A 23,404-nucleotide genomic window follows, 5' to 3' on the forward strand; every position below is an offset into this window, starting at 1 on the left:
TTCCGCCGCTAACCATCCACTCATTCCACTGTTCTCAAATGCGATCTTTAAATGGCTTGTTTAGGCACACATCCAGTGGCTGTACCAACGATGTCAATCCTGCAGGAATAACTGCCGCATCTGTGTTTATTCTTGCAAGCCTTTGCTTGGTGCTGGGAGTTAAATGAGCCCTGAACATATCCCACACCAGTAGACTACGTTTTTGAATAAGTCCACCTGGTCGCCTGCTCCATACATTATCAAGCCATAGCTTTACCCCTTCTTCATCCATCCAGCCTTTTTCATTCACGTGTACAAAACAACCAACAGGGAACTTGAGTTTCGGCATTGTTTTTCTTTTAAAAATAATCGTTGGTCTCAGTTTGGCACCATCAGCTGTGCATGCTAGTACCACTGTAAAACTGGACTTCTCATGTCCTGTTGTTTTTAATTAAAATTGTTTTTTCACCTTTTGGATGGACAGCTTTATTTCCAACCATATCAAAATTCATTGGAGTTTCATCCATATTTCCGATACTACTTAACGCATAGCCATGTTTATTGCGCTGTTGTATTACGTATCGATGGAAACTATTTACTTTGGCATCAAGATCTGCAGGTAATTCTTGTGCAATTTTCATCTTTTGCCTAAGTGTCATATTATGCCTTTCCAAGAATCTAGTACACCAGGATACAGTGGCCTTAAATCTGTTGCTGTGATCTGGGTTAGATTTGGCCCACTGAAGTGCAAACAAACGTATTTTATTTCGGGTCACTATATAACCGTTTTGGCGATGCTTATTCACCATGTCTGCTACATGTTTTTCGAGTTCTGGCCAATGTGGGGTGCCTCTTCTTAATGCACACTTACCCCTTGGCATACACTTTAATGCTTTTTCATTTTCTTTCCAGTCCCGAACCATCTTTTCTGTTACTCCATATTGTCTTGCAGCAGCACAGTTATTCTGTTCCATGGCAAAGTTTACAACTTTAAGTTTGAAACTGGCTTCATATTTCTTTCTTCTTGCTGGTGGAGCCATGATGGGGTCTTGACTGTTATCCATTTGTATACTGTACTGTATGTACTGGTGCTGTACTGTATGAACCGGTACAGATACTGGTGCTGTACTGTATGAACCGGTACAGATACTGGTGCTGTACTGTATGAACCGGTACAGATACTGGTGCTGTACTGTATGAACCGGTACAGATACTGGTGCTGTACTGTATGAACCGGTACAGATACTGGTGCTGTACTGTATGAACCGGTACAGATACTGGTGCTGTACTGTATGAACCGGTACAGATACTGGTGCTGTACTGTATGAACCGGTACAGATACTGGTGCTGTACTGTATTCACCACCACATGTATCTGCTCACCAGATAGACTCTGTTTTTTCACCACATATAAGATGCACACCAAACTTCATTAGAGATGCGCTGTTCCAACATTCGAATTGGTTGAAGTGCAGATGCTCCTGCTTCCCCCTGCCTTCCCTCAGAATCGCCAATCCAACCCAGTATACAACAACCAACAAATCACGGCAAGCGATGTATTTTTTGTGCACACTGCATACAAAGCCTGCTTGGATTGGGTGGGTCAGCTCTCCCTGCCCAGCCCTCCCTGTCTCCAAGATGATCCGAGCGGTACCGTAGTTTGCACAGAACTGCCACAGTGAAGACATTATTATTATGATTATAATGCTTAGCTAATTACCGTATTTCATTAAGATATTGCCATGAAGGGGTCAATTCAACAAGGTCGGATGCAGCAGTTGAGTGCTCGATTGATTGTGACTGAAACTGTGACATGCGCAGAAGCGTCAGGGATACACATCTTCATGGGCATACTCATCTTGCTGCTAGCCGATGTGTATCCCTTTTCTGCATGTCACAGTTTCAGTCCAGCTCAATCGAGCACTCAACTGCTGCATCCGACCTTGTTGAAGTTTCATGCAGTTCTGCTATGAATGGTGATCGGCGATCGTCTACTGCTACCGAAGACATGCGCAGAAGCGTCAGCTCGGAAGTACCGGTATGGATTCAACACAACACCCGGCATATAAGACGACCCCCAACTTTGTAGAAGATTTCCATGGGGTAAAAAGTCGTCTTATATGCCGGAAAATACGGTATGTTCTTTGTTGCATTCATTCGAATCCATTTTGATGGCCATTTACCACAACTCCAATGTGATTTCCATATTTCCGCAAAACCAAATGAGCCAGCTGAATCAGTGAACAATTCAAAATCCGTTGCAAAGATAAATTCATCCTGAAAAAACGAACAACCTTTATATTCCTCAAAAAATTTTAACCACACTACTAAATCCTCCTTTAATTCACAGGTTAATCTTACATGTGAGAAAGGAGATTTAAACCCGAAATCGCTAAATAAAGCGTACACGAAAATATTTTTCCCACTGGCATTATTCTGGATGCAAATGCCAGTAGGCCTAATAATGACTGTAATTCTATTAATAATACTTTTTTTTACCCTCTTATTGTTGTCAATTTTTTCCTCTTGGCAGTCGAAATTCAAATTTTTCTGTGTCTATCAGTATTCCTAAAAATTCCAATTTTGTGGTTGGATAAATCGTTTTCATTTGCTAATGGTATACCGAAATGCTGCGTTACCTTACTGAACATTTGCAGCATGTCTACACATATTGTCGAAAATGCTGGGCCTATAAACAAAAAATCATCCAGATAATGAGTTCTCCCATTCTGGCCTGATTCTTTTTCAATAGCCCATTGTAAGAATTTTGAAAATGTTTCGAAATACGCACAAGACAGTGAACAACCCATTGGTAAACATCTATCGTAGTAAAGTTGACCTTCATAATGGATACCCAATGAGTTAAATGCTTCTGGGTTAATAGGTAATAGCCTAAATGCTGCCTTTATATCTGCCTTGGCTAGCAATGCTCCTTTTCCAAACTTTCTTATTTTATGAATGGCTCCTTCAAACGTGCAACATGATGCTGATCCTTCATCTATTTTGTCGTTTAAAGAAAAGCCTTTTGGGAATGATAGGTGGTGAATAAGCCGATACGTATTCGGTTCTTATTTAGGAATATTACCCAGTGGCGATATCCTAAAATTATGAAAAGGTGGTTCCTTAACCCCTTTGCGCCGGCGCCTCCCGGCCCTTTTAAGAGTTTCAGAAGCCGGGAGGCGGGGTTCAGGGTCATGTGACCGCTGTGATGCGGCGGTCACATGATCGGGAAAGGTCCCAATCGAAAGAGGAGATCGGGACCTTTCCGTGAGTATCGGACATGTGTGCTGGGAGCACGGCAGGGTGTGCGCTCTCGTCACATATGTCCTTTTTTAATAGAATGCAAATGTGCGACCGCTCGGCGTCTAGGCCCAGACGCCGGGAGGCCGCACATTTGCGTTCGGCCAGTGTGAAGAGGTTAAAAGGACCAGCCAGGCGTCCTTCTTTTATTTCTGTTTCTAATTTTTTTCTAACAATGTGAAATTGATCTACCGACTTTAAATTATCAACAATATTACATCCATAACCTGAAAATATTGGTAACAAAAACCATTCAAAAAACCATCCGTTTAAAAACTTAACTGTCTCCTTGTTTGGATATATTTCCAACTTTGACGCATGTTTTCCAAATTCACTGGTGTGCTGCCTTTTGATACATTCTCTCTTTTGTCCTTGAAAAGCCATGTTTCTTTTGAAACCTTTAAGAAATGAATGTGGGCCTGAACAATGCGAACATTCGTGTTTTGTACCTACATGACCCTGCCCACTTACATTGACTTTCATTGAATGCGTAACCATATCCCTTTTATATAAGGGAATACTGTGATGGAAGATTGTGGTTTTTGAAATGTCTGTTTTTGAGGTAATATTAAGTTTAGCCACAAGCCTACATTCTTCATACCCCATTTTAGTGATGGATATATAGATAGTTTTTGCCGGAAAGATTTGTCGTAATGATACCATCCTAATCCTCCAAAATTTTTATAGGCCTCTAAAACTTGTTCCAAATGTTGGAATAAACCACTGCAATGCTCTGGGTGTTTTTCCCCTAGCACGCTAGAATATATTGCAAAAGCTTGCAGCCAATTATGAAATGATCTCGCTATTGGTCTACGCCTGTCTTCATCGTCGGATTTTCTATCAGTTTTGCCTGTGAAATCTTTTGCTGAGGGTAACAATGACAGAATAACCACAAATTCTCCTTTCCATATTTTTTCTTTTAATTGCGTTGATAAATGATATCCTAGCGGGGATATTTCACATAGCAAAACTTCTTTTAAACATGTTTCTGGTATTGGCGAATTAATATTCATTCCCGTATTATTTTTTTCTATACTCATGCTACCTAAATTACTGGACAATTTATCATTAATATTAACATTACTATCCTTATTAACCCACACATTAGCATGACTACTATTTTTAACAAATTATCACTATTAACATTTTTGTTTAAATTATTAGTAAGTGTTGTAATGAAATCTAATATTTTTTAATAAGCTGTTAATCTCATCATTTCCACAAGATGTCGCTGTTTCGATTTCTGGATCCCTGTGCTGACCTCTGTTGCCACCACTGGATAAAGTCGGTATTGCATGCACAGGCTCGTTTCTCTTCGGGCTTTCCTGACTCAGCTCCAGTTGAGGTTGTTGCCTAGCAACCACTTCGGAGGCCGCAGCCTCACTTTCAGCTCTGAGGGATGCTCGACTTCCATGAATACTTACTCTTCCTGGCAGCGAAGGAACCTGTCTCTTCCTCCTCTCATGCTGGCTTGCTCTTCCGACCACCGTTTCTTCCGATGCCCAGCCGGACTCCTCTTGCCCTGCTGATGATGCTGGTCAACCACTGGAACCGTGCCGAGACTCGCTCTTCTGTGACAGGCTCTATTCGGCCGCTCTTCCTCTGACAGCGCTTCGGTGAGTTCTCCAACCCCTGTTCTGTGTCTTCCCGCTCCTTCCCCTCTTCCCCTTCGGCTGCCATATCAAGGCAGCGCCACAGCCATTCTTCTCCTCCGCTGCTCCTGGCTTGCTCCAAAACTTGCCTCATGAGAGTCTTCATGGTCAGAATTAGCACAAACCGGCTCCTTAATATTATAGCTCCTTGCAACCTGTTGGCCAACTCTGACCAACTGTGAGAATTCTGTTACGAAGTGCCCTGTATATAATGAGCCCCAAACAATTCCAGAATGTTCCAGGTCACATGATTTTTCCCGCTTTTTCTAAGGTCACGTGGTTATTCTCTTCTTGCGTTTTTCTCTGTCAGATTTCTTAAAGGGGCCCTAACCTAATTCCTACCTATTCCTGAGGAGAAGTTTTTTTTTTTTTCTTTTTTATTAAATTAGGGATGGCGTCCGCATGCCCATGCTTTCAGGCTCATATGTTAGAGCCCTCGTTTTTTTTATTCCTGTTGTATCACAAATGTGGAAGTGCTAATGTGATAAAACACATCCTTCGGCATGGTGATCTGTTGTTTGGTTTGCCTGCTTGTGTCTGTGTCAGATCTAATTACTGTGTAGGTCTCCTTTGCACAGCACCAGACTGAGATACCCAGGGACTGTGGGATATATAGTTTCTTCACAGGATGGTTCAGTTTTCAGGTTACAGACAGAGGCCATGCACTATTTGGTGCAGTGCCAGGCTGCATGCCTCATGTTTGAACACAACAGAAAATTCTGACACAAAAATGTCAAGATTTAGAGCTGATTCACACGTGTAGAGCGGATTGAAGCTCAGGTTTCACTGCTAATTGACACAGTAGTTGTTCAGCGGTTCATGTCAGGTTTACATCAGGTTCAGGACAGGATTAGCTCAGGATCTTATCCTATTCGCCCATCTGTGGCTTAGAAATGGTTCCCCAGAAGGTAATAGCCTGTAATCTGCACCTGCAGGCACTGCTCAGAAATCGGAACGGACTTTTCCACACCGCACTGAATCCGCATTGGACATATGTGAACAGGCACAATAGGAAGCAATGTTTTTTCACATGTCATGCGGATTGGATGCGGTTCAAACCACATGCAATCCATATATACAGTTGTGTTCAAAATAATAGCAGTGTGTTGAAAAAAGTGAATAAAGCTCAAAATCCTTCTAATAGCTTTTATTTCCATACACACAAATGCATTGGGAACACTACACATTCTATTCCAAATCAAAACATGAAGAAAAATATCAAATTTGTGTTGTTCCTCTAAAAAAAATTGAAGAAAAGTGAATATTAGACTGTTCAAAAAAATAGCAGTGTTTGTGTTCTTCTTTACAAACTCAAGCATTCACTATATAAAATGAAAAATGTTTGACGATTTTGCTTTCCTTTGAATCACTTAATGAATATTTAGTTGTATAAACACTGTTTCTGAGAACTGCTGTACATCTGTGTTGCATGGAGTCAACCAACTTCTGGCACCTGTGAACAGGTATTCCAGCCCAGGATGATTGGACTACATTCCACAGTTCTTCTCTATTTCTTGGTTTTGCCTCAGAAACTGCATTTTTAATGTCACCCCACAAGTTTTCTATTGGATTAAGATCCGGGGATTGGGCTGACCACTCCATAACGTCACTCTTGTTGGTCTGGAACCAAGATGTTGCACGTATACTGGTGTGTTTGGGGTCGTTGTCTTGTTGGAACACCCATTTCAAGGGCATTTCCTCTTCAGCATAAGGCAGCATGACCTCTTCAAGTATTCTGATGTATTCAAACTGATCCATGATCCCTGGTATGCGATAAATAGGCCCAACACCGTAGTATGAGAAACATCCCCATATCATGATGCTTGCACCACCATGCTTCACTCTCTTCACAGTGTACTGTGGCTTGAATTCAGTGTTTGGGGGTCGTCTGACAAACTGTCTCCGGCCACTAGACCCAAAAAGAACAATCTTACTTTCATTAGTCCACAAAATGTTGCGCCATTTCTCTTTAGGCCAGTCAATGTGCTCTTTGGCAAATTGTAGCCTCTTCAGCGCGTCTTTTTTTTCAACAGTGGGACTTTGCAGGGGCTTCTTGCAGATAGCTTGGCTTCACATAGGCGTCTTCTAATTGTAACAGTACTCACAGGTAACTTTAGACCTTCTTTGATCTTCCTGGAGCTGATTGTTGGCTGAGTCCTTGCCATTTTGACTATTCTATCCATTTGAATGGTAGTTTTTTGCTTTCTTCCACGACTTTCAGGTTTTGGTTGCCATTTTAAAGCATTTGCGATCATTTTAGCTGAGCAGCCTATCATTTTCTGCACTTCTTTATATGTTTTCCCCTCTCCAATCAACTTTTTAATCAAGGAAAATGTCTGGAACGACCCATTTTCCTCAGAATTTCAGAGAGAAATGCACTGTAACCAGCATGTACATTTGCTGCCTTCCTTCCTTAAATAAGGGCAATAACTGCCACCTTTTTTTCAAAGAATGAATGACCTCACTAATAGAACTCCACACTGCTATTATTTTGAAAATGCCCCTTTCAATTAGTGATTCAGTTACACAGAATCAGCAGCATGCATGTCATGACTGTTGGGTCTGTTGGATTTCTATTACTCTACTACACCTGCTAGTAAATTATTTGCCATGTAGAAATATCATTTCTACCAAAAACAGTGATTGATCAGGTTAGTGATGTCTGACTGCTATTATTTTGAACACAACTGTATGTGAACCGGCACTAACTCTACTATAGTGTGTGCATATGTGGCAACAAATGACACCATGAAGCTACACAATCAATGCACATCTGATCCAGGTAAAATACAAAAGATGCAAGTGGGAAGGTTTATAATGAAAAAGTCACATTCACTTAATTAGAAAAATTCTATTATTTCCTTTTGTTTATATTATCAGTGTATTCTAAAACATTTTACATACAGTGCCTTGAAAAAGTCTTCATTCCCCTTGAAATTTTCCACATTTGTGTCATTTTACAGCCAAAAACTTAAATGTATTTTATTGGGATTTTATGTGAAAAATACATTTCGTTTTTGGTCATGATGAAAATTATGTGGAAAATTTCAAGGGGTAAAAATACTTTTTCAAGGCACCGCAGATCAGTGGCTTGCCACCTAGTTAACCGCTGTTCCAGCTGAGCTTACAACCACGTTTGTAGTTACATGCACTCATACAACCACACTGGGGTTTAACCAACCTAATTGCACCTTTCATTGTAGGGTAAAATGAGAATTCTAAGTGGTGTATTTAAAAAAAAAAAAAAAGGAATAACCACTTCCCAGCCACCCTATAGCAGTTTTACTACTCTAGGGTGGCCACTCTGCACAAAATTCCATTTTTTTTTTTGCATTTGTGGTTAGGGGGCAAGAAAGTAAGGAATGCATTGAAGGTAAACCAAAATGAAAACATGCACCAGTTCAGCTTTCAGAAAGAACATTGCCTGGAGTTACATTCCAGTTTGGCAACACTTTCATAGAACACAAATTAGTATATGAGGTACAGGTAGCCAAAGGAAATCCTTAGAACTGGATATATTCCATTACAAGGAATAGTGCAATCATCATCATTGTGTTGAAAAGGAACATGAATAAAATAAACCATCGTCTGGCTAAGAGTTTTGACAACTGATTTTACATGACAATTTGGCCTACACCAGAAAAAGCAAAAGCTGATGTTTAACAGTAGCCAATGACTAGACGTTTGAGAACAGTGGGAGCACAGGCTAAACAGAAAAAAAAAAGGATTATGTATAAATAGGCTACTGTATATGGATACCTTAGGTATAAAAATATCTGTGCCTAGAACATCACAGCCCATAAAGCAAAAAAGTGCCTGCACTATTCAATATGGATCATACAATTCCATGTTTAAAAACAGTCAACAAATAGTGACCCTGGAAGATACTAGAACAATCACTGTAAACTACATTAAACAATACATTTTATAATATGTATCTAAATATGCAGTTATTGCGACTCTGCTAGAACAGTCCTCTTCTATTCTAAGTTACCTCCAAGAGAAATTTTCATTAACACTGTAGTCACCACAGATGGCATCACAGAGTAAAATACAGTCCTGGCAGAGTGTAGGCATACAGCTCCTAATGTGTACAAAAGCATTTTGCGCAGTTTTGCAGCCATTGTGTCTTTATTGATGACAGGAAGGCAATGTGGTGCCTCTTCCACTAGCGCCACCAGCTCTGAAGGCTCTTCTGACTTTACTTTCCATAGAACTTCTTGTTTAGAAGGAAGATGAGAAGGTTTACATTGACCTTTGCTCGGTCAATCATCTTCATAACCGCAACACCCTCATACTGCAGCTGGAGAAGGTCCTGAAAGTGCAAATGGGGAAAATCAGGAAGGTGAACACTTGGTATAAAAGCCTGCATTCAATCTGCAAAGTTGATTGGAGAACACATAATACATGTCTTGTTTTCATACAAATTTAGGATACACACGCAGACCTTTACATGGATGATCTGGACACGTACTGGCACATTCATTGAGCTATGTTACAGGGTATCATTGTCAGTAACAAAACTAGCAATAGTTGAGCCCACTGGTAGAATGGTGTGGAAATCTCTGCAAACTATATATATATAAAAAAAAAAACCCTTCAGTTCTACATTTCTGTTCTCTTCTCTTGTTAATATGATCTTTTTGCAAACTGCTAAAATCTATTTCTTGGAATTGATTGATGAACACAGAAATTCAGATGCTGTCAGGTTCTACTATTATCCGCAGGAAGATTAAACATTGGAAAACCAACAAATTGTAAACCAACCTCATGATAACCCTTCATCTACAAAAGCATGCCTCAGATGGTAGCAAGCAGTACCTGAACATTAACACAGAATGGTAGGACCTGTGTCCCTCAATTGGCTGCTAGATACTCTGCATTCCTACTTCTTTTCTTGCCCATTGAGAGACACACAATTTAGATGCTGCTGGGACACCCAAATGTGGTGTGCTACAGAGGAACAACCTCTAACAAGCCCAACAGGACTGGGGAAGAGATGCTTGAAGGACCAACATCTGACACTTGATTAGGCTAAGCCTCTTACCCGATAGAGTAACCTGCCAGACAACCAAGGAAGGACACAGAATCAGCCTGATGCTCAAGACCAGGGGTCTCCAAACTTTTTAAGCAAAGGGCCAGGTTGCTGTCCTTCCGCCTTTAGGGGTGCTGGACTGTGGCCAGTGGGAGTAGAAAATGCCCTGGCAACAGTGCCCTATCATTGGCTTTAACCACATGCCGCCCAGCCACTGTAGAAATACGTTGGCAGGGCGGCATGGCTGGGCAAAACCACGTTTAAAACGTGTTTGCAAAACAGGTAGGGGGCGCGCCACCGCCCTACCTGTCCCGCCGATCACGGCCACGGGTGTCAGTTACCGGCTGTGTCCCGCCGATTAGCGGCAATCACTGACAGAGAGCAGGGCTGCAGTAACTCTAGAATATTGTTTTTTTTTCTCAAAATTGTCAGCTTTTTTTTTTTTATAGCGCAAAAAATAAAAACCCGCACAGGCGATCAAATACCACCGAAAGAAAGCTCTATTTGTGTGAAAAAAAGGACATAAATTTCATTTATGTATCGATTGCATGACCGCACAATTGTCCGTTAAACTAGCGCAGCGCTGTATAGCAAAAAAATGGCGTAAATTGCAGTATCTATACCATAGTTTGTAGACGCTATAACTTTCACACAAAGCAATCAATATACACTCATTGGGATTTTTTTTTACCAAAAACATGTAGAAGAATACATTTTGGCTTAAATTTATAACTAACTTTGAGTTTACTATATATTTTTTATAGCTGAAAGTAAAAAATATAGTTTTTCTTCAAAATTGTTGGTCTTTTTTTGTTTATAGCGTGAAAGATAAAAAGCGCACAGGTGATCAAATACCACCGAAAGAAAGCTCTATTTGTGTGAAAAATAGGACGTAAATTTTGTTTGGGTGCAGCATTGCATGACCGCGCAATTATCAGTTGAATTAGTGCAGCGCCGAGTAGCAAAAAGAGGCCTGGTCATTAAGTGGGGTAAATCCTCTGGAGGACAAGTGGTTAATAGGAGGAATAGTGCCACATTGTTGATAACAAAAAGAACAGTGCCCCATTGATGGTGTCAGTAGGGGGAATGGTGCTCCATCATTGGTTTCAGTTGGTGGAATAGTGCCCCAAGGGCCAGATAAAGGCAAGCAAAGGGCCACAGTTTGGAGATCACTGCCAGAGAGTTGCACCAAACAGAAAGGAATGCTAAACATGGATCTAAAAGCTGATCAACCACTACCCACTAAAACAGATGGAACAACTATAGTAACAAAAGAAAATAAAAACACAACTGGATGTGATCAACAGAAAATGGGGACAAACCCTGGAAGGAAAAAGTCCCAAGAAGTAATTAGGACAAACCAGGTCCAGGTGAGAAAGACTAGCCAATCTTCATGGGAAGGACTAAGCTGTCTAGAATCAAAACGACACAAAGTCAAGCATTAAAGAGGAGGTCTGGCTAGACAACCAAACTGGCTATGTGACACTTACCAGGGAAAACTTGAGCAGCAAAAACAAACAGCCATCGGGTGTGAAAAAGAGTGAGACCAGAGAATCCAAGGGATAGATTCCACAAAGTCAATGTGACTCAAGGGTTTGACTGAAGAGAAGGCACCCCCCACAAGGGTAGGCAGGAAATGGAATCGAAAGCATAGCCCCATATACTGGTGAGAAGGGGACCACTGGCGCTCATACATGCTCCCTGGCATGCACAGGTGCTGTTGTTACATTTCAGAGGATCCTGTTGAGAAACTGCCTTGTCTATCCCTGACCTCAAGCGCTGGATCTATGAAAGCTCCCAAGGAAACAATGGTATGCCTCCTTGAATGTTGTATGGCTAGCAAAAATCAGGGAAATCAATGAAATGGAAGACTTGGTTGCAACAGAGAGCACAAGAGATACATGTTTGAAAAAAATGTCTGCTCTGATTATTCAGCCCTACTAAACTTGGATCTAAACCCTGTAATGTTAGCAGAACACAACTTGTCTTATGGGACCCGAAAGTAAGAGCACGGCATCTATCCTTTCCCACGCTATTGTATCCTTTCCCACGCTGTTCAGGTGAGTTTACCCCCACCCATTTTTAAAAATGTTAATGAGTGCAGAGAGCCACGTGTAACATGGCACATATGGTATCGGATTTCCTCTCTTCAGTCTGTACAGCTCTGCTGAGCAAGCTGGCTGGCGAGTTGATTTTTGAACCATTTTTCCTTTATTACGGATATGCGTTGCCCGGTTCACTTAGTCCTTGCTTCATAAGCCAGTTATAGACCAGGGCAGGTGCCATGTTTTATTTTTCTGCTGAGCCGGGGGATTAAATAAGCTCATAATTTTATTTGCTGTGTTTTACAAAGTCTACTATTTGTATTATGGACATTATAATTATGATGTTGTACACGGAAATCCCTGTATACTTTTCTTTTTACCATTGTTGTGTATGATCTCTGTACTCTGTTTTATTGTTAAATAAAGATATGGAGGAGAAAAAAAAAAAAAAAAAGGAAAGCCCCCGATCCTTCAGATCTAGAGAAGTATCAGACATCATGGAGCAAGGGACAGATATCTTTGTAGTACAGCTAAAAGCAATACATTGAGGGCAGAACAAAACAAAGCATCTGAAGAACCTTTCTTAAGAAGCTGATGATCAGTCAAAGGAAGGGGACCTATCTGCAGGTGCACAGGTCTCACAAAGTCATCAGGATATACTCTGTTCTTTTCAGAGGATACCTGCTGCAGTGAAAGAACCAGACTATTTTCCTTCACGCAGAAAGGACTCCCTACTCCTTCTTGTTGAAGACGTGGCAGCAGATGATGCCCAAACTGTTTTGAAGGGCAAGACAGTAGCCCCAGGAATAGTGGCTCTCCAGTGAGCAAAACCATATAGGGGAAGGGGGTGCCACAGGAAAAAAGGATTAGCCTGTGAGTAGAAAGAGGCATTCTCTGAACCTGAATTCCTGAGACACAAACTACCCAAGGACCCCTGGGGTTCACAATCAACCCCCCCCCCCAAAGTGCTTGCTGCATCTTCATACTGAAACTTTTTAAATAGAGTTTGTGGACTGCCTAAGTGGGCCTGGGGGCAGAAGTAGATGAAAGAAGCATAGGCTTCAGCCGATATTTCCCTACACCTGAGAAAGCATTGGAAGCCTTCGGCTCTCACTGCTGTCATGCAGGCACTTGGCAGGAGAGAGGGACCAGGAGCGTCGGCGGGGGACCTGAGAAGAGGATGGTTGGGGCTACTCTGTGCAAAGGCATTGCACAGAGCAGGTAAGTATAACAAGTTTTTTGATTTAAAAATAAAATAGAGAAACTTATCTTTAAAATCACTTTAAGAAAATAATATATATTTTCACACTACCCCTACACAAACACTTCAATGGTCATTCTTGTGAGGAGAAAAAAAAACACTTTCAAAGATTCACATCTTTGCTTTGCGGTAAAACACATTTTAAATTTGAAATGCACATTCCCAATGCATAAAAGACCTACATTTTAGGTGCTACAGTGCACAAATGTTATTAGGGTCCTGTGGTGTGCTGCAAATTAAAAAAAAAAAAACCGTTGCATGTGCATTACAAAGGTCTGCTATGGTGCTTTGGCAGCCCATATCAAATGAATGATCTTTCTTACCTCTACACACATACAGGCATGCAGTAATGAATAGTAAAGGCATGAAAAGTGTCCCTTCCCCTTTCTATAAATCATAATTTATCTTTATAAAAGTTATATAGTAGTATTGCGACTTAATTTAAAAAAGAAAAAAAAGCAATTAAGTCTGGTTTAATTTTTCAGTAAGCACATGAATCGTAACTTCAGAGTTATAATAACCTAGACATCTCTCTGCTATATTGGAAATGTGCAGTCTTTCATTTTTTGGCAGACCATGAGCAAATAGTACAGATAATGGGTTAACAAAACTCCAATGAGATTACCTGATAATGCAACATATATGTTTCCATTTGAACACCCATGAACTTGGCTTTCACTTCAAAATCACCAACTTCTTCCATAGGAGATATTTCAAAGATCACATTTTTAAATCTGCATAGACAACAGATGACAAGTGTGAGGGGTGTGTCAGACAGACAGTGTTGCAACACATATATACAGCATGAGATAAAAAAAAAGAAATTCATCTTCAACACTGAAACCAGCAATGAAATTCTGCACCTTCTTTAGAAAATCGGAAATTTTGTGCATTTTGTAATCCAATGGTGCCACCAGTGATTTTGAAATTTGACCAACCAAGCCTTCAATTTCACCTCAAGTTGCTAAAGAAAAGAATTTTCGTGGCTGGGAATCTTCTTTTCTTTCCAGGCCACAGCTCATGCTTCTTTTTCGATTAAGTTTCTCGCATGATTCTTCCATCAATGATTAGAAACTAATGGTGCGAAATTCGAATGAAAATTCTTCGTTCCAATTTTCGAAAGAAAATTCTTACAGAATTCGACCTGTGTGTGGCTTGCATTACACAAAATCTGGAATTTCTGCTTCCCTGTCTTGTTATCTCAGGAGAGTAAACTTAATTTTTAATGTAAAAGGTGAAATGTATACTAACTTATGCTTATTAGGAAACATTTTGTTGATCTGGTGAAATACAAGAAGGAAGGTGAGCAAAAGACAGGCTTGAGAAGTGATGCAATCCCAGCACCCAGAGGGGAAGCAGCTGTGGGTTAAAGGGGAAGGGAATTGTTCAAGGGAAGGGAGGTACACAGGGCAATCCTCTCATAACACAAATGGCTGAAATCCAGTGGGTAGATACACAAGACAACACTAGCAGAATGGGCTAGGTGTGTAAACAAGAGAGAAACAGGATCCTAGTTAACAGAGTAATGAAGTGTAATTTTAGTGTGGAAGAAGGGGCTTCCGTCTAGACACTCTGCCATAAAGCCCAGATCAGTGGAAGGCTGCAGTAATGGGATCTCTGGAGAGCAATCAGAGTGACCATCAGGTTCTTGGTCACCTCTCTTACAGAAGTCCTTCTTCCCCGATTGCTCAGTTTGGCCGGGCAACCAGATCATTGAAGAGTCCTGGCTGTGCCAAACTTCTTTCAATTCAGAATTATGGAGGCCTCTGTGCTCTTGGCAACCTTCAGCGCAGCAGAAATGATTTATCGCCTTCCCCAGATCTGTGCCTTGCAATAGTCCTATCCCGGAGCTCTACAGACCGTTTCTTTGAATCATGGCTTTTTTTTCTGATACAGTATGCATTGTAAACTGTGAGGCCTTTTACCCCCGGTTCACATATATGCAGCCGTGCGGGCTTCGTTTTGCGCGGGCACAAGAGCCAATTCATTTGAATGGACTCCTGTGACATGCAGGGAAGTCCCTGCACTTCTTCTGAATACACAGCCCGCATGGGAGCCTCGGTTCGCATTACGGCTGCGTCTTCCAGTGCGGGCAGCGTGCCATTAGAACTAATGGCACCAGCCCCCGGGTCCGCATTCCTCAGTGCGGGTGGTACAGCTGCACGGATTTTCGTGCGGATCCGCAGCCGCACCACCCTCCTTATGCAGGCCATAGACGGGTCGAAAACCGGCCATTTTTAAAAAAACGAAAAATCGGTCGTTTAATAGGCCGCCGTTACCACCAATGGTAAAAAATAAAAAAATCGGCCGATTTTCGTCCCGTCTACGGCCGGCATTTAATTATTTCTGTTCCTTGCAGAGAGCACAGCTATTATATTTGACATGAAAACATATTGCGGTTGCAACAATGTATCCATTTCGGATACAGCTGTTTTTTATTCGGATACAAATAGATACATTGTTGCAACCGCAATACTTTTCATATAAAATATAATAGCGGACTGGAATTCTTCTTTTTCTTATTTTTTCTTCTTCTTGCAGGTCACGGCTCATGTGCAGATTTTTTATTGGTAAAACAATCGGCCGATTTGCCCATCATTGCCGGGAAAATCGGCTGATTTTTTCCTAACTTTACCGATAAAAAAAGTGCCAAAACCCCGAAAAATGGCCGACCAATTAACCCACTAACGGTGTGAAAATCGGCTGATTTTTTTTCTTTTTTCGGCTGAAAAATCGGCCGATTTTCGACCCGTCTATGGCCTGCATTATAGAGAGGTGTGTGCCTTTCCAAATCACATCTAATCAATTCATCTTACCACAGGTGGACTCCAATCAAGGTGTAGAAACATCTCAGCAATGATCAAGAGAAATGGGAGGCACCTGAGCTAAATTTCAAGTGTTGCTGCAAAGGGTCTGAATACTTATGCCAATGTGATATTTCAGTTTTTTATTTTTAATAAATTCACAGACATTTCTAAAATCCTGTTTTCATTTTGTTATTATGGGGTACTGAGTGTAGATTAATGAAAAAAATTATTTAAACTGTAGTATCAGGTTGCAACATGACAAAATTGAGAAAAGTAAATGAGAGTCTGAATACTTTCTAATCACACCACTGCAATTTAAAATCGTGCGATTTGTGTGTAATTTCAGGTCTGATATCTGAAGACTTTATTGCTACTTGTAAAGATTTTCAGCAATTTCTTGCAATTTGCAGTGTGATTTCCATTATATTCTATGTATGTGAAATTGCAACAAAACTGAAGAAAAGGTAATGCAAGAACTACTTTAGAAATCACGCTGTAGCAAATCGCACATGTTAAGACACTGAAATTCACATTCATTAGATGCGATTTCAATTCACAAATTGCACCTGAAATCGCACCGGTTTGACCGGGCATAAGGAAATGGAACTACTCAGTAATTGCCCAATAGTACAAAATCAAACTGCTAACAGTCTTATGTATGATACTTATTTTCACTTATACCTCCCGCATGCTTTTTAGTCAGTGTATTTTGGAATGTCGGGCAGGGTAAGGTACAGTCAACAGCATAGCAGCAGGGAGATGATAGATGAACAAGGGACTTCAAAAAAGACTGACAAATACAGAGGCTGGCCTAATAAAGACAGCTACAGTTTTCTTACAACTGCTTTTTATTGGAAGAGGCAATGCTAAAAAAAACCCTTTTGGCTAATAAAGTATTTTTGCATTAACTGCATAAAAGTTACATTATAGTGATTGATGAAAAACATACTCAAGACAGACTGGTCCTTTACTTTTCCCCTTGAGCCCTCACACTTATGCGGTGTGGTATATCACATGTGATTCACACAGAAACCGCACTGCATTCCTGGGCAAGCTGCAGGACCCTTTTTTTTTGTTCGCACTAGAATTGGATTTCATGGGTATTCACACCTATGCAATCTGATTCTGCACATCTCACCATGTTTTGCAAACCGATTTCGGGGTGCTGTTACCATACACACCCACAGCGTTTTGTATGAACGGGGTGCGAATATGATGAGGTGTAGAATTTGCACACAAACCAGTGCAAATCCCGCACTGCATCAGTGTGAACCCGGGCTCAAAGTACTTCGTTAGTGCACCAACTGGGTTGGAGAGAGTGTTTGTTTTGTTTTTTTCTCAATGGAACGTGCCTCAGTGGCTCTTGAAAACACAGATATTCCACTTCAAAATCTTTGTCCTGCCACATGTCTATCCCATGGATGGACTGCCCTCTGCAATTTAACTTATTCTAGTTTCCATAAAAAAAAACATCAAGTAGATTGCTTGTCAGCATGAAGTTCGGGTACGTGTGCACATCTTCCATTTGCAGTCTAATATCTTTGAATGAAGGGCACGGTTTTATGTATAAAGTCACTCAGGCTGGTATACACTTACTGGTTTGCTTGTAGATCCTCAATCTCCAGTAGCACACCTTTCTCATGGAGCCGGGCTGCCGTATATTTCAGAGATATCTTCTTGCTCTTTTTCACCCCTCCTGGTTTCTTGGAAACTCTGAATTTAAGAAATAAAAAAATAAACTGAATGTTTCCCAATTCTGTGTTTTTTTTTATAGAAAAGGAGAAAGTATCTAATATTTAAAAAGCAAAAAAAAAAAAGCAGTCAGCAGCAACCAAATTTCAAATCATCTAAGTTCTGAAAGTGACCAATTCTAAAATCTGATTGCTTGATATTGGTAACGAAACATCACTTTTTAAATATAATTAAAAAAAATAAGTCTATTTGTGTTGAAAACACAAGTCAAACCAAGCCCGCCCAAATCACAGAAAGAATATCTTTGGTACTCACTTGCCCTTGCTTGCCAGGTTGTCCAGGCAAGTCTTGATGTAACTCTTGTAATAGTCTACTTGTTCTTCATAAAACAGAGCCTTGGAGTTCAGAGCAGAATGAGTCTGCTGCAGCTTCACCAGTTCAGCCTTTCTCCTTTGTCGGTATCGCCTTTGATTACAAATCTCCTGAAGTAGAAAGCACAGCAAGCTTTTAATTAAAATTCAGGACAGATTTATTTATTGCATACATGTTCAGTAAAGTTTTCTGCCTTTTTCGTTTTAAACATAAAATTTCTGGTTTATCTTCTGCACTAAGTGCCTTACATGATCATATACTATTCCTCACATTGTAAATATCCCTGGTGCCCAATGCACAGCCTGGTGGTTCCTATGTGAGGCCAGCCATGTTTTGGGCTGGGTCCATCACCAGTTGGAGACTAGAGGGTTTAAGCAGTATCAACCGTAGTGTTGCCCACTAGCCTTGCCGCCTGCCCACCAACATTCCTAGTGCCAACTGTACCTGCTGGTCCCACCCTTTCCCAACCATTATTCCCACCCCTAGCTTGCAATTGTCAGCGCATTGCCCACTGAATCAGTGATAGGGCAGTGATAGGGCAAGGTGGGAAGAAGGCAGTTTGAAAACTCAGTTGGAACCTGTGACAATCTTCCGCTTTGTGACGACTGACCATGCCTAACCAATGTGAGGGGGTCACCTAACCACTGAACACCAAATTGGCAGTCACTATGACGTGCCTCCATACATTGGTGGGCATTGAAGTGCCCTCTTAACCATTTCAATACCGAGCAATTTTACACCTTCCTGCCCAGGCCATTTTCAGCGCTCTCTCACACTTTGAATGACAATTGCGCGGTCATACAACATTTTACCCAAACTAAAATGTTATCATTTTCTTCACACAACTAGAGCTTTCTTTTGGTGGTATTTAATCACCGCTGGGGTTTTTATTTTTTGCTAAATTAACAAAAAAAGACCACAAATTTTGAAAAAAAACCCACGTTTTTCTTTGTTTCTGTTATAAAAGTTTACAAATAAATAATTGTTCTTCATAAATTTAGGCCGAGATGTATTCTGCTACATGTCTTTGGTGAAAATAACCCAAATTAAGATGTATTATTTAGTTTGTAGGAAAGTTATAGCGTTCACAAACTACGGTATAGATCTGAAAATTGATCAGTCCTGAAGTACTGACAGCCAATCTAATTTCTTGAGGTCCAAGAATGTCATAATAGTACAGATATCCCCCAAATGACCCCTTTTTGCAGAGTAGACAGTCCGACGTACTTCATAAGAGGAATGGCGAGTTTTTTGAAGTTGTATTTTATTTTCATAATTTTTTGAAAAATGAAAAAATTATTTTCACTATTTTTTTTTTTTTACATACTGTCACCAGTGCAGTACAGCGTCATCATATAACTGACATGGCGGTGAACAGGGACACTGACTGGTGACAGTATGAAAAAAAAAAATATATATTTTTTTTTTATTTTTTTATTATTTTTAATTACATTTTTTTTTTTTTTTTTTTTAAGATTTTTTTTTCATATTTTACTATGACCAAAGTAGTACAATGTTACCAAAGTAACATTGTACTACTTTGGGGAAGTGATCAGATTTTTTTTTTTTTTTTTATACAATTTGCTTATAGCAAAGAATTACTTTGCTATAAGCAAGCATTTACCTGAATGAAATCGATTCATTCAGGTTTTTTTTTTTGTGCTTAGCTGTGATTTGGCCACAGCTAATCGCATGACATGTGCATGTGACCTGCTGTGACCATTCACAGCTAGGCACTAGTATACAATGGATGGCATGAATGAAGCCATCCATTGTATACAACTGTCATGTGACCTGCTGTGATTAGTCACAGCAGGTCACATGGTACCGGCAACGGGGGCCGGTACTCAGATCTGTCATCGGCCGTGTCCGAGGCACACGGCCGGTGACAGATCGCACTGCTGCGCGGCTCTGCAACCGCGCGAACTGCGCATGTGCGGGAGCACGCCAAATGGCGTGCACCCGGAAGGCTGCAGCATTTTTGCGACCGCCAAATGGCTATAGGCCGGGCGGCTAATGGCTAAATTGAATGACAATGAACAAGGAGGAAACAAGTTAAGTAAAACTGCCACTGACCACCAATGAAGGGGGTTTAAATAGCACAATACTGATCACCAATATAGGTGTAATTATTGCAGTCACAGACAGCAATGCAGGGGGACATTACTTTATCAATTGACATCAATGTGGGCAATTACTATTACTGCTATGAACACCAATGATGAGGCTTGTTTTACCCCCACTTTCTCCTCAGTGTGCACTGCAGTATAAAATACAGCAGGACCAACATTTTCAGGTGTTGAGGTGTTTTACAGCCAATGAGTGCTCTGCCTAACTTGATGCAATGCACTTCAATCCACGAAAAAGTGCTGCTATTGTGTAGTCCGCTGGATATGAAGGCAGTAAGCATATAAGGTCTGTCTCTTAATATGAATTTAGAGAAAGAAATATAAGATCCAGCATCTTAAGGGGAAGTTCCGCTTTAAAGATTGGTCCCCCACTTCCCATTAAGGATTGACACCTTTGGGGAGAGGGGGGGGTCAGTGGAATGGGTACCCGAATTTGACAGGTACCCACTTCCACTGCGATTGCCTAGGCGATCGTAAGCGGTAGTTGTCCTCCCTCCCCGAAGTCTTGTGTGGCACGTGACAGGTCCCAGAAGATGATGGGGCATATTCAAGGCTTTGGACTTCTTTTTATTTCCTTTTCCATCTTTATAACATTCCATTACCTTGTTATGCAGGTCTTTTAACAGATCTTTTCTGATCCCCATGGCTCAGTATCTAGCTTGCTCAGGTCATCCACATAAGAGCTAACAAACTGATTATTTATACACAGACACTTACCCTTGGTTCACAAATCCACGTTCCTGTGGGCTGTCTTTTGCACGGGCTCGAGAGCCCATTCATTTGAATGGAATCCCGTGCCCTGGGACACGCAGGGAAGAAGTCCCTGTACTTCTTTGGAAACCGCAGCCCGCATGGGAACCTCGGTTCCCAGTGCGGTTGCGATTTCCAGTGCGGGCTGCGTGCCATTAGAATTAATGGTATCCGCCCGTGGGTCCCCATTCTTCTGTGTGGGTAGTGCGGCTGCACGGATTTTTGTGCAGATCCGCAGCGGCACCACCCGCACATATGTGAACCTAGCCTAATTGCAATTTAAAAAGACACAGATGTAGGAAATTAAATTTAATTGCCATTCTAACCTGTGTGTGTCACTTTGTGTGTCTGTACCAAGACCAAACATTCCAGGGTATGTAAACTTTTGATCATGGCTATTTGGGTGATTTATGTTATTATGATTTAAAAAGGATCCAAACAACTATGTGATAATAAATGGCTTCATATGATCACTATCCTTAACCTCCCTAGCGGTATGATTATTTCAGATTTTGGTGCTGAAAGCGGTACCATTATTTTGCATGGAAATATGTCGTTTTTTTTATTTTAGGCTGTAATTTTTAGGAATAACTCACTGAAATCTGTCCGAACAAGAGTCTATTAAACATCCCGGGTAGGATAAAATTTGAAACACGAAATCATAAATTATAATTTAATAAATAATCATAAAAAATAATAATATAATAATAATACATTTAATTCAATAATATAATCAAACCGAAAACACTGAAATTTGAAATAAAGCGCCAAGTTTGCACATTGCTGAGCAAAGTCGCAAAATCGTTTTCAGTGTCTGATGACGAATTTCCCCACGAATCATCACTCAATTTTGCAAGTGGTTCTGATTTACTATCGCTGTTCTCTAGCTGATCTAAACCCGCTTTTGACCTAAAAGGACGCTTTTTGGACGCCATGGACGTTTCTCAGTTTCCAGGCAGAAAGAACAGACAAAATGCAAGCAGGGCACAGGACAAAGCACTAGGGACAATATGTATGTGAAATGGGTTGAAACAGCAATGTTTTACTATGTAAAATTTGTTTGGAAAAAAATGACATTTTTAAAAATTTTCAAATTTCCCGCCGGCACCCGTACGTCCCGACGTCACAGGGACCGGAACACAGAAGCCGGATGCCGGCATCGGCCAGAGGAGATGGCCGGGGATGCTGCAGGGGACACATCGTGGGAGCGAAGGACAAGGTAAGCTCTGCAGGGACTCCCTATGCAGCGCCGCATGGTAAGCCCGAGTGTAGCTCGGGGTTTCCGCTTTTGGTACTGACATTTTACCCCGAGCTACACTTGGGAATACCGCTAGGGAGGTTAAATAAAAGACTGTCTTTTTGGCATATTAGTCAATTAAAAAATGTCACGATGTCTGCCAGGGTATGCAAACTTTTGATTACAACTGTATATGTTTTAGCATCTAGATCAGGACAACCTGCAGATCTCCAGCTACCAAAGTCCCAGCTTGTCCACTTCACCCACACATTTGGTCTCCTGGTCATAGTGGGTCCATTCCACATTAGAGACCAATGCTGTCTATAGTTGGTGTCATCATGAACATTCAATGACGCTTAAGGTGACTAATGGATTGGTAAAAAAATTTTAAAGATACCTTCAAGGTGCATTCAGTGGTCACCAAACGGTCAATATGTACTGGCACCGGTGTTCACCATATAAAAATGTATTTGGCAGTAATTACGGGTGGGGAGGGGTTGGTGGACAAAGAATATTCAAGAACATTCATATTCTTTTTATTATGCGGCCATAGAGATTTAAGCGGTTGATTTACTAAAGGCAAATATACTGTGCCCTGCAAGTGCAGTTGCTCTAGACCCGAGGGGAAGCTCTGAAACGAGAGGAAACTTCTATCATCCAAGCATGTGAAAGCAAAAATGCAGTTTTTTTTTTAAATTTTCCTTGCTTGTGATTGGGTAGTCTTTGCTAAGTCAAGCTGTACCTCATTTACTAAGCTCTGGAGCAACTGCACTTGCAGTGCCCATTATATCTGCCTTTAGTAAATTAACCCCAGTTTTGATAAAGGTACTTCTTTTCACTGCATACATTACTATAAAACACTTTTATAGGAGAAGTTTTAACTAATTCAGTATTTTTACAATGTTAAATAACTAATTCTGCAGAAACCAGGATTGCAGTGAAAATATATGAGATGATGATGCTGGATCCAACATTTTAAACCCTTCCATAGTATAATATAATTTGAAAAATCTAAACAAAACATTATGCCAGAAAGCATTGAAGTTAAAAAAAAATGCACCAGTTCTGCTTTCAGAAAACAAATAAAATTGCCTGGAGTTACATTCCAGTTTGGCAACACTTTCATAGAACACAGAAACTAGTATA

General features: G+C 40.8%; 2 long non-coding RNA genes and 1 pseudogene across 15 annotated transcripts in view; 1 reads left to right on the plus strand and 2 right to left on the minus strand.

Moving 5' to 3' along the window:
- Positions 1-23,404, plus strand: part of LOC149442481 (uncharacterized) — an 876,277-nt gene that overhangs the window by 73,026 nt on the left and 779,847 nt on the right. The window lies entirely within an intron of this gene.
- LOC149442482 (uncharacterized) lies at positions 3,556-5,977 on the minus strand (annotated as a pseudogene).
- On the minus strand, positions 8,760-13,990 carry LOC149442483 (uncharacterized). Its single transcript, XR_016307188.1, has 2 exons — positions 13,897-13,990; positions 8,760-9,245 (listed from the first exon to the last, which is right to left on the minus strand). It is a non-coding gene; the product is annotated as an uncharacterized LOC149442483 (long non-coding RNA).

The sequence above is a fragment of the Staurois parvus genome, unplaced genomic scaffold (assembly GCF_062004578.1).
Source record: "Staurois parvus isolate SC_StPar_1 unplaced genomic scaffold, SC_StPar_1.0 ptg000885l, whole genome shotgun sequence".
NCBI classification, from domain to species: Eukaryota; Metazoa; Chordata; class Amphibia; order Anura; family Ranidae; genus Staurois; species Staurois parvus.